The sequence below is a fragment of the Engraulis encrasicolus genome, chromosome 18, assembly GCF_034702125.1.
Source record: "Engraulis encrasicolus isolate BLACKSEA-1 chromosome 18, IST_EnEncr_1.0, whole genome shotgun sequence".
NCBI lineage: Eukaryota > Metazoa > Chordata > Actinopteri > Clupeiformes > Engraulidae > Engraulis > Engraulis encrasicolus.
Window position 1 is genome coordinate 29,064,647 of NC_085874.1, and position 11,179 is coordinate 29,075,825.

General features: G+C 41.9%; 1 long non-coding RNA gene across 1 annotated transcript; it reads left to right on the forward strand.

Moving 5' to 3' along the window:
- Positions 1-547: 547 nt before the first annotated feature.
- LOC134468558 (uncharacterized) lies at positions 548-7,138 on the forward strand. Its single transcript, XR_010038844.1, has 4 exons — positions 548-621; positions 5,682-5,774; positions 6,526-6,647; positions 6,916-7,138. It is a non-coding gene; the product is annotated as an uncharacterized LOC134468558 (long non-coding RNA).
- The last annotated feature ends 4,041 nt before the right edge of the window (positions 7,139-11,179 follow it).

An 11,179-nucleotide genomic window follows, 5' to 3' on the forward strand; every position in this document is an offset into this window, starting at 1 on the left:
GTCACGGACCAGACAGAAGAGGACCACAAATGTGTCACGATTTGAAAGTTTATTGATCTTTGGGGAAAGGGAGTTGGGAGAGCGAGTCTTGGGAACCTGTGTGTGTGTGTCCCCCAGCAGCAGAGAAGCATCCGATGGTGGTGGAGGGTCCGGGAGTCCTGGGGGGGAACACACACACACAACAGGAGAGATCAATGAACGTGGAAGTACAGGCAAGGGTAGGCAGTAATCCTGGTCGTAAAGTCAGAAAGGCAGGTCGGTTTACCGGGGATCAAGATCAGGCAGGTTTGCAGAGCGGAAGGCAGGTCGGGTTGTCAGAGGCAGGAGATCAAGCAGGTTTGCTATCGGGTCCGGGTTCGATCACAGGAGTCAGATTTGTAGCCAGGAAACAGGAGTCACAGGAGTGAAGTTTACAGACGGTCTGACAAAGGAGAACTGAAAACCAGAGCTTTAAATACAGAGGTTAATGAGTAGAGGGAATGCAGTGCAGCTGGATGGCCAATGAGGTGAGAGAGTGAGAACAGGTGGAGCAATTAGACTGACTCCGGTGGTGGGAAGGCAAGTCGGAGGACGTCGTTTCCGGTTGCTGGCAGCGGTGAATTCAAATCTCTGTCATACGCGGTAACGCTGATCTATTTATATCCCACTAAAGCTGTACAGTGAATGTGAATGATCATGGCGGAAAAGTCAGGCGGGCCTTTTGGTTTTAGTGATGTGGATGACATGTTTTGGGATCAACTTAGTCGGGTGAGGAAGTTATCGGACAGGGATAGCAGTGGAGAATCAATGGCGTCAGTGATAAGCAAAAAATCCAGAGTTGTTAGAGAACGACCTAAGCCCAATGCTAATGTAGGTAGCGTGACTGACTCATGGAAAGTAATTGTTTCCTTTGAAACTAAAGGTGGACCAGACCATCATCCCATGCATATCACTAAGGCCATTCAGAAAGAGATAGGTAATATCCAACGCGCCACATTCCTGGGAAATGGTAGGCTGTTGATATACGCCAAATCAGAAGAGCAACGCAAAATCATACTGAAGAAAACCACACTTAATAACTTGAAGATATCTGTGCATGTTCCTGGTACAAAGCCTAGAGCAAGAGGGGTCATCTCAGGAATCCCTACCTCTGTATCTGTAGAGGAAATTAAAGAGACACTGTCCCAGTATGGTGTAACCGAGGTCAAACGTCTGACAAAAGGAAAAAGAGAAAATAGACAGTTTGTCAATTTTGCTAACTTTTTGATAAAGACTTGCCAGCGCGAGTCCAAATGGGATATATGTCATACACGGTGCGCGAATATGTTCCTCCCCCGCTAAGGTGCTTCCAATGCCAAAGATTTGGTCATGTTGCAAGCCAATGCAGAGGGAAAGTCAGGTGTGCGAAATGTGGTGGGGACCACGACTATGGTAAATGCGAAGCAGAAGTGTTAAAATGCTGCAATTGTGGCGGCCCACATAGTGCTGCGTATGGTGGCTGTGAAAAACAAAAAGAGGCAAAGGAAGTACAGAAATGCAGAGTTTTGCGTAAAATGTCTTATGCGAATGCCCTTAAGACGGTTCAGAATGACAAGGCCACTAGCGCCCCTACACCCGTACCCCGATCTAGCACTGCAGGGAGCCAATATCACAGAATAAGCCAAAGCAATGGGCAGGGTCTACTGAATGGAAGTCAGCACCTGAATAGGCCGATACCAGAACCTAGGAAATGTGCATGCAACAATTATATAACGAAGGATACACTATTGGTGAACAAAAATGAATTTATTGCATTCTTGTGTACAGTAATGAATACAACCTTGAAAATCAAAAGGAAACGTGATAGGATTAGTTCAATTGTGGAAATTGCCAATGGTTTCCTGGGGTCTAGTACTACAATGGATGAGATACATCTAATGATAAATCGCAAATATGGACAGAGCCAAGATAGTACTTGAATGGATTATGGTGTTTTTCATTTTACAATGGAATGCACGAAGCTTAATAGCTAATGGTCAGGAACTCAAAAGATATATTCATGAACTAACTGATAAACCTGAGGTTATATGTATTCAGGAGACATGGTTGAAACCACACCTGCAATTTATTATTAAGGGCTATAGTGCGATCAGGTATGACAGAAGTAATGAAAGAGGTGGTGGATGCGTAACCTTTATCAAAGAAGGCATTCCATATAAGTGTATTAAAGTAAGCGGTGAACATGAATGTATTGTCACAGAAATATTTAATGGGTCTAAGGAAACTTATACCATCATCAATTATTATAACCCATGCAAAGCCTTAACAAGTGATCTCCTAAATGGTATTATTAAGAGGAGCCACACAGAGATATGGTGTGGCGATTTTAATGCCCACAATAGTTTGTGGGGTAGTAAGCATACAGACATGAATGGCATGGTGGTTGAAGACGTAATTATGGACAGAATGCTAGTGTGTGTAAATGATGGCTCTGGCACTAGACTCAATATCCTTAAGAATGAAGCTTCATGCATTGACTTAACCTTAGTTGACAGAAGATTAGCTTGCAGATGCCAATGGTGCACTGACCAAACAACTACTATTGGCAGCGATCATTTTCCCTATATGGTGTAAAATGGATGTGGAAATCAGGACTGACCGAAGTATGTCCACCATAAGTGGCTGTTTTGGAAAGCTAACTGGGAAGAATTCCAGAGCATGTCTACAGAATTGTCCGAAGTTCCATCAGATGTTGAGCAGAATGTGGAAAACATGAATGATGGCATAAGCTCAATTCCTTATATTTTTATAGCAAGACAGTCTATACCAATGAGTTGAAGGGCAAAGAAATATTGAAGAATGTCCCCTGGTGGAATGATAAAATGTACTAAAGCATAAAGGATCGGAAACAAGGCTTTAAGATACTACGTAAAACTTTAACATCTGACAACTTACTGGACTATCAAAACAAGAAGGCACTAGCTAGTCGTATTATTAAAGAGGCGAAAAGAGAATCCTGGAGAGAATTCTGTTCATATAGGCAGAGAAACTTCACTTAATCAAATATGGATGATCGAAAAAAGATGACTGGTAGATATATACCCCTCATATTCCTGTTCTTAACTGACAGGGATGGGTACTTATACCACAGATGTAGATAAAGCCAATATACTGGACTATCAAACAGATGAAGGTCACTAGATGTCTTCAAAAAAAGAGGCGAAAGAGGAAAGTTAAGCTGTCCTCTATAGCAGAAGAAACTTCAAATCAGTATAGATGATGATAAAAAGATGACTGGCTAGATATATACCCCCTAAGGAATACAGTTTATGATGATGGTTTGTATGATGCTTAGGAAACTTATGATCATAAAGGTCACCTTGGAAGACTCTTCAAAGAATACAGGGCTACTCTGCGCCTGGAAGAATCAACAGACCTCCTCATACCTGTGACAAGTCTAGTATAGGTAAATTTGATGCCTGACTTCTAGCAAAGTATGAAGGATGGCGCAACTACTGCGCCTGGTAGTGATGGCCTTTGCTATGCCATGTTTAGACAACCCCTGATGGAGGTTTTGGAAAATTATCCTGAAACTTTTTAGCAAAGTATGGACAATGGCGCAATACCACATGGAAGAGACACAATCCTGGCCCATTGTCATAAACCTGGTAAGGACAAATGTGATCCAGGTAATTATAGACAATTGCCTCACTTCTCACCTGGGCTACACTTATGGAAAAAATGGTGTGGCTAAACTAATTTAAAATTTCAATATAGTATAACCAATTTAACTAAACAATGAAATTGAGAAAAGCATGCTATGAAGGAAGCAATGGTAGCAATGTTCCTAGACATCGAAAAAGCCTATGAACACACTAAAAAAAGCCTAGAAGGACTTAATTTTAAACTTAAATCAAATGGGCATAAAATGGGCATTGAAGGAAGATGTATACTTCTTAAATTTCCTATCACAGCGTACACTGGGTTAGGGTTTGGGTGGTGAGGTCCTTTCCAATGAATTCTCTGTGGAAGGGGAATTCACAAGGTAGTGTGATAAGCCCAATTTTGTTTAATCTCATGATTAATGACATATTTGAGAAACTGAGCAATATGAACAATGGTTTACTGTATGCTGATGATGCTGTCATTATGGAGGAGGGGGAATAATATCCCGCACATCACTAAAAAACAATACAGAAGGAACTGTATATTTTAGACAGTGGGGAATGGAGTGGGGTTTTAAAGTTTTCTGTGCAAAATCACAAGTGACTTATTTCACAAGGAGAATGTGTCAGAAGCCCATGAAGTTTTTACTTTATGACCAGCCTCTCAAAAGAGGAGGACTTCAAGTACCTCAGTACCTTTTGGTTGGACAATAAACTCCACCTGAAACGACACATTGAATATGTAGAAACAAAATGCAAAAAGGTCTTGAACTTAATGCGTATGGTCTCTGGTCTCTGCTGGGGCGCAGATAGACAATCTTTACTCAATATTTTTAGAGCCTTGATTAGGTCAAATACTGATTATGGTTGTATAGTTTATGGAGCTGCCTGTAAAACGTCCCTCATGAAGCTTGAAAGAGTACACTCAAGGGCCCTGAGAATAGCCTTGGGTGCCATTAAGACAACTCCCATTAGCGCCCTGCAAGTGGAGGCAGAGGAAACTCCTATTCAGATGCGCTTTAAGAAATTGGCACTGACCTACTGGGTCAGGCTACAGTGTAGCACCGACAGCCCAGCCATGTCAGTGCTCCAAGATTGTTGGGAATATTATAAAGAAGGAAAGGGATTTGGGTGGAACATTGAAGGGGATGCAAGCATGTTTGGTTTAAAAAGCCTTGAATTTAACTCTGCATTGGTAATGAGTAATGTACCCCCATGGATCCTTCCTGCCCCAGATGTTAACACAGAGCTACTGAAAGTGAAGGAGGACCACCCTAATGATGATGGATTTGCAATACATTGTAAAACATATCTGAAGTCTGCTTTTTATGGGTTCCTACATATATTTACAGATGGCTCAAAAAACCCTCAAACTGGCCAGTGTAGTATTGGAATCTATATACCTGAATTCCAAAGGACGTATGGGTACCGACTGAATAACTTCTTATCCATATATTCAGTAGAACTAACTGCTATAATCACTGCCCTGAGATGGATAGAAGAAGTCAAGCCTTTTAAATCAGTCATCTGCACAGATTCACTCTCAGTCTTGGAAAGCTTTATCTCTGGACATGCAGTAAGAGATGACTTAATTATTGAAACAAGACAGCTCTTGGCTCAACTTAGTAATCTAGGGCTCATTGTCCAATTTTGCTGGGTCCCAGCTCATAAGGGCCTCAAGGGTAATGACACCGCCGATAAAGCTGCCAAAGATGCATTAGGCCACCAAGGTATCTCAATCCATGTTCCACTAGGGAAAGGAGAAGCTAAATCTTATATCAAGACAGAAATCATGAATATGTGGCAGGATGAATGGGAGTCAGACATAAAGGGCAGGAAGTACTTTAATGTGCAACCGCAGGTTGGGGGGAAAAGAATCACATCAGTTGGGCTGGGAAGAAGGGAGGAAGTTGTGTTCACAAGATTGAGGCTGGGGCATGCTGGCATCAACGCCACATTACATGTCTTGGGTAAAAGTGATGGACTTTGCACTGAATGTCATGTTAAAGAAGATGTAGAGCACATTCTTTTTCACTGTAGTAAATTTTCTGAACACAGGTCACACTGGAGAGAGCAGGAAGGAGAGGATGATATCCAAACCATCTTGAAGGAAGAGGGAATGCAAGGCAATAGACTCAAAGGCCTTATGAGGTACCTAGGTTATACAGGTCTGATGGACAGGATATAGATACACATTTCTTTCTTTCTTTCTTTATTTCTCTCTGTCTTTCTTTATTTTTTATTTTTTTTTATTTTTTTTGTTATTTTTTTTTTCCCCTTTAATTTATTATGCCCTGCCATGATTTCATGATCATATCACACACTCCTGTACAGTAGGTGGCGATATACAAGCTACATTGTGAACCGCCATTACCTAGAAGAAGAAGAAGAAGAAGGTGGAGCAATTAGGCAGAGCAGAGTGGAGAGTGAGGGATAATTGAAAGTGATTAGCTTGTAGACAGAGGCCAGGAGAGATATCATGACACCATGACTAATAGTTGGCCTATGTTTATGCATCAGTATCTTTTTTCTTCATAATGTTTTTTTCTTTCTATTTTTTTGTGATAAAGTTTATAAAGAATAAAGAAAAGAATAAATAGAGATAAATGGTTGCATCCAAAATGTTGGTCTCAGACTTCTCCCATTTTATGACAGAATGCCTACTATGCCTAGATGGTGGCTGTTCTTAGAACAAAGAGTTGAAGTTGGGGCAATTTCACATTTTCTGTTACCAGAATGGCAAAGACCAGGTCCTTATGTATTACAGTAAGAATCTGTGTAATATCGTAGTAGTGTATGGCAGTAAAGTCCTTTCCTTGACTATTATAGTGTGCAAATTACCACACAAAATATGACAAAATCTACACCATGGCAGTGTTCCTATTTGTGTTCTGTTCTCTAGGTGGGAACCAATTTCTTAGTGTTCCACCAACAGTGGTCTGATTGAGGCGGAGTACCAGAAGAATCCAACAGGAGGCATGACCTTCACTGTCAGTGGACAGTCCTACGTGCTGGACTTTGCCAGTACGTACAGTATGTCCTATGGCATTCTGTGATATTGCATTCATATTGTCAGCATTCATTCATCCGTTTGCTAATTTTTGTGTACAGATTCACAGTAGGCCTACTGTGTGTTTAATATTTCACTTGAGCCATTCCCTTCATTGGGAGAAAAAAAGTAGTAGGACTACTTCAATTATGATTTATGGTTATGATATGAATATGATTTGATTTATAATTATCAATCACTGATTGTGTTAGTGTGTTTCTTACTTGTTGTTTTATCTCACAGCTATGACACAAACCAATGACTTCACCATGACGACTCGCAAAGTCAGACGTGTGTAGGCATCTCCACGTGGCATCTGTCATTCAGCGCAGGAGACAATCTCATGTGGTCTCCCATTTTCAATTCTTTTTATTTTTGGAGGCGGGGTCAACTTAAAAGGAGGAACGGGAAAAAGTCAAAAAGAGGAACGGGACAGGAAGCGAGTGGGGAGAGAGAGACGGTGAAGGATCGGCACATGACCCGAAGACTTGTTAGGGCACGGCAGGGCCCATGTAGTCTTCCCATTAAAGTGGAAATGAAGCACTGACAACTATTATCATTTTTTTGCGGCTTATTTATTTTCATAAACGAATGGATGTTCGTTGAACTGCACTTTTAAGTAGTGTTGCTGAAAAATGACATGTTATTACCGAGTTTCGCCACAAGGGCGCAGCCATGTTCGCCGCCTACGTAACGCGAATGGTAGCTGAGATATATTGTAGGTAGAACTTGGTGGCTAATGTAGCCTTCCATTCACTTAACGTTAGCGTGTGCTAACTACAGCGCTAACTGACTCTAATCGTGGCAGTAAAATTGAAGAAGGACGAGGGGTTCATTTTACATTGTTCCTGGGTTTTCTATGTTATATACCTACTATCAGATGAAAGAGAAATGCCAAGTGTCATTATCACTTTGTGTCAAAAAGCCTTTGCTACGAGCATGGTGGGATAGCTGCAGCCATCCACCCATTGCATCCACCATAGGACAGGAGTCAGGACTGGTGCTGCTCAATCTCATAGGTTTGTAGTGACAGACCGTCACCAATAACGTCTTTTTCCTGCATTGTCGGACGCTAATCTGAAAGCCCATGTCTTTAAGTTGGCTATGTGGTTGAATTCAGTAATAGAAAATAACTTGCAAAATTGGCGGAAGTTTGGAAAGCTTTGTGAAGGGAAGGGACGCAGCCTGTGTGTGTGGCTATCCCATCCCCTCTCTCGTCTCGCTCTCGGAGTTGGAGGAGCTTTGGGGATTTGAAGTTGATGCCACTGGGAATGACACGTTAAACTATCATGGCCTACATTAAGTTATGGCATGCTTAAAGTAGCTGCATCTATTGTAGTAAACTATTATGTTATTGAAGTCGCGGATGCATCCTCAAACTGGCTGGAATAGCGTTGTTGCCTTGGATTATTGTTGACTGGATAACACCGATAAACGTGGGCACGGAGATGTCAAAGTAGCCTAATTCAGGTGCTTGGAAAATGTTGGCGAAATCATCGGAAGATGAAGGTAGGGAACTGCAACATTGCACGAGATCGCACGATTATGAATAGTGATCATGTTGGCTCATACCAAAATGTGTTAGCGACTTGTCACCTTAGCAAAAAAAAGCTGCTTGTTTACCTGTGGTTCATGTGATGGGATGTCTTGTCTGCCTTCATGCCTCATATTTGTTCTGTCCCACCCAAACACGTATTCTTGCTTCATTTGGGTTAAGCAAATAAGCTCATAATCAGCCACGCAAGTCCCAAATGTTTAATTCACTACTATCATAACAGCATTAGAATAGGAGACTACCATTCGCGTGACGTCACCCGCTGTTGGCTGGAAACGTTAACAGAAACGTTACGTGTTTGTGCTTTATTTTTTTTATTAACGGCTTAAATTTCAGACTTCAAAAAAATATATATTTGCTGGCTTATCTTACTGGTGTTATAGACCCCTATATTAGGTCACTGCTTCATTTCCACTTTAACATGACGGCTAACCAACTGCCAGAAGACCGTTGAGTTTAGAGATGCACCGGATCCAAGATCCAATTCCGGATCCGGCAGGATAATAGGGTTTTTCACAGGATCCGGATCCGGTTCCAGGATCCAGGATCCGGTAGCTGAGGCTTTTCAGTCAGTCTTTCACAACCCCAATCGCTGCATGGAGTGAAAGCCCTTTGGAAACGGCCGTTGCAGGCAGTGTGGCAGTAAGCCAATGAGTCTAAAAAATAGTTTGAGCCAACGTAATAAAAAGGGCCCACGTATGTGAGTAGGCTATGTGTTTCAACCCTTTCGTAGGATCCGGTATCCGGCAGGATCCTAAAAATCAGGATCCGGTGCATCTCTAGTTGAGTTGCTCATGGATAATTGACATTATGTAACGAAACTCCATTGATTAGATACTGCCTGGCATCGTAACATACTACTGCATGCATTGCTTCTCATGTGCTAACAGATAACTGACTGCCCAAAGATCACATGTAAGACCACTCGCTGATCATACTGGGGCCCATATTGTCATCTCTGGTTTCACTTATCGTTTATATCTGCCCCTTATGTTAATTTATGTAATGTATACCAGCTTCTCACTAAGTTGTTTGATTTCTACAGTATGCCACGATGGCCACAGGGTGGCATTATAGAGCCTTGTTCCACCATTGTCTGCCATGATGTTCTCAAAGGTTTTCTTGGCTTTAGAGGTGCACTGTGTGTAGTTTATTCCACCTTTTCATGTATGAACAGTGCAGTTTTAGAGTAGCATTTTTTTACAATAAACATTGAATTTAAAAAATATATATTTTATAGTCTCATTAAAACTGGCATTAAAATAGGCTATTGGCCTACCTGAGCTGAGAGATGTATTCTGTGACTGTTTAGTGGATTTAGTGGATTATCTGCATTAATCTTGGGGCCCACAATTTTCCATGGACATTACGCTTTGACACATTTTTTTTTGTTACGCTGTTGGAAACTGGTTAATGAATACCAATCATCAAAACTATACTAGCTATGCATTTGATATGGTGATTGTGTGCCATGCCAGAGTACTGAGCATTAAAACATGGTCTCTATTGCCATCTGTTCGTAGTTAGGAAGCTGTGCCGTGCATGCTCTGTGTAATGCAATACGCTTAGGCCTACTTTACTGAAAGAAGAACAGCGCTTGCTGATTGAACACCCTTCCTAGTTCTTATCATAACAATAATAATAACAATAACAATAATAATAATAATAATATACTCATCCTCCTCATCATCGTCATCATCAAAATGATAATGTTACTATTTTAATATGTTAATAGCAATACTATTATAGACTGCTATAATAATGTATGAAAGGATAAGATAAAAGCTTTATTGTCTGTTACACATGTAACCAACCAACTTGACAGACAATATCTGACCATCTGTATGGACAGACCACAAGTGGTGGAAGCGTAGAAAGCGGTGGAAGTAATTGACCACAGACAAGTTAGACATTGTAGCATGCACTTGTTGCGTTAATCTGATTTAAAACCAAAGAGCAAGAGCAAAATATGATTGTATCCTTACATACATTACACACAGGCATACAGTATGTAAACTTCTGATGTGATATGTCTATTGATTCTTAAACTGTGGGCCAGGGCCCACTGGTGGGTCCTGAAGGTATTCCAAGTGGGCCTTGAAATCTAGGCCGTGTGTGTGTGTGTGTGTGGGTGTGTGTGTGTGTGTGTGTGTGTGCGTGCGTGCGTGCGTGCGTGCGTGCGTGCGTGCGTGCGTCTGCTGACTATTTATTTGAGTTGCATTGTTTTTGGGTCAGAGGTGGGCCCCGAACACAAATTTCAAGAGGCCCCCAAGTAGGAAACGGTTGAGATCCCCTCTGCCGTACAGAGGCAAAGTCCCATAGGCTAACTACATATTTTGTCAACATTGAGTTTAGACTGGACAGTGTCATCATAACGCCTCCTTGATCAAACAAAGCCTCATGGTCCAAATGTGTCCCGTTTTAGAGATATTGCCATTGCAGTAGCTACAATATCCAACCTAACACCAATACGTTGAAGACCTTTTTGTCACTTTCAGTGTTAGTATAGTTACTGCACTTTGCTTTTGTATGCCAGCCCTTGGCTGTTTCCCAATGTCCAGTGTTCTAGCCTAGCTAGGACGTGAAACACCCAGTGATTGGATACTTTGTGGAGTTCTCCTAAGAGTACCCAATCACTGGGCGTTTCACGTCCCAGCAAGGCTAGAGCACTGAACATTGGGAAACAGCAAAGGTCTATGGTGGTGATTGCACCCAGTCCCAGTCCAAGGATCATTCCCCCGCGGGAGCAGGAGGAGGAGGGTTGGGGGTTGGGCAGGTGAGTCACAGCTCTTTACCTGGCTATCGGGAAACAGCAACCACACAGGCGGTGTTTCTAGAACTGTAAGAGAGTGAGTGTGTGTGTCTGTGTCTGTCATGTTTGTAGGATTGTGAGAGTTGACTGTGTCTATGTCCGTGTGACTGCATGTACAAGCACTCAGCGCAGCACCACAC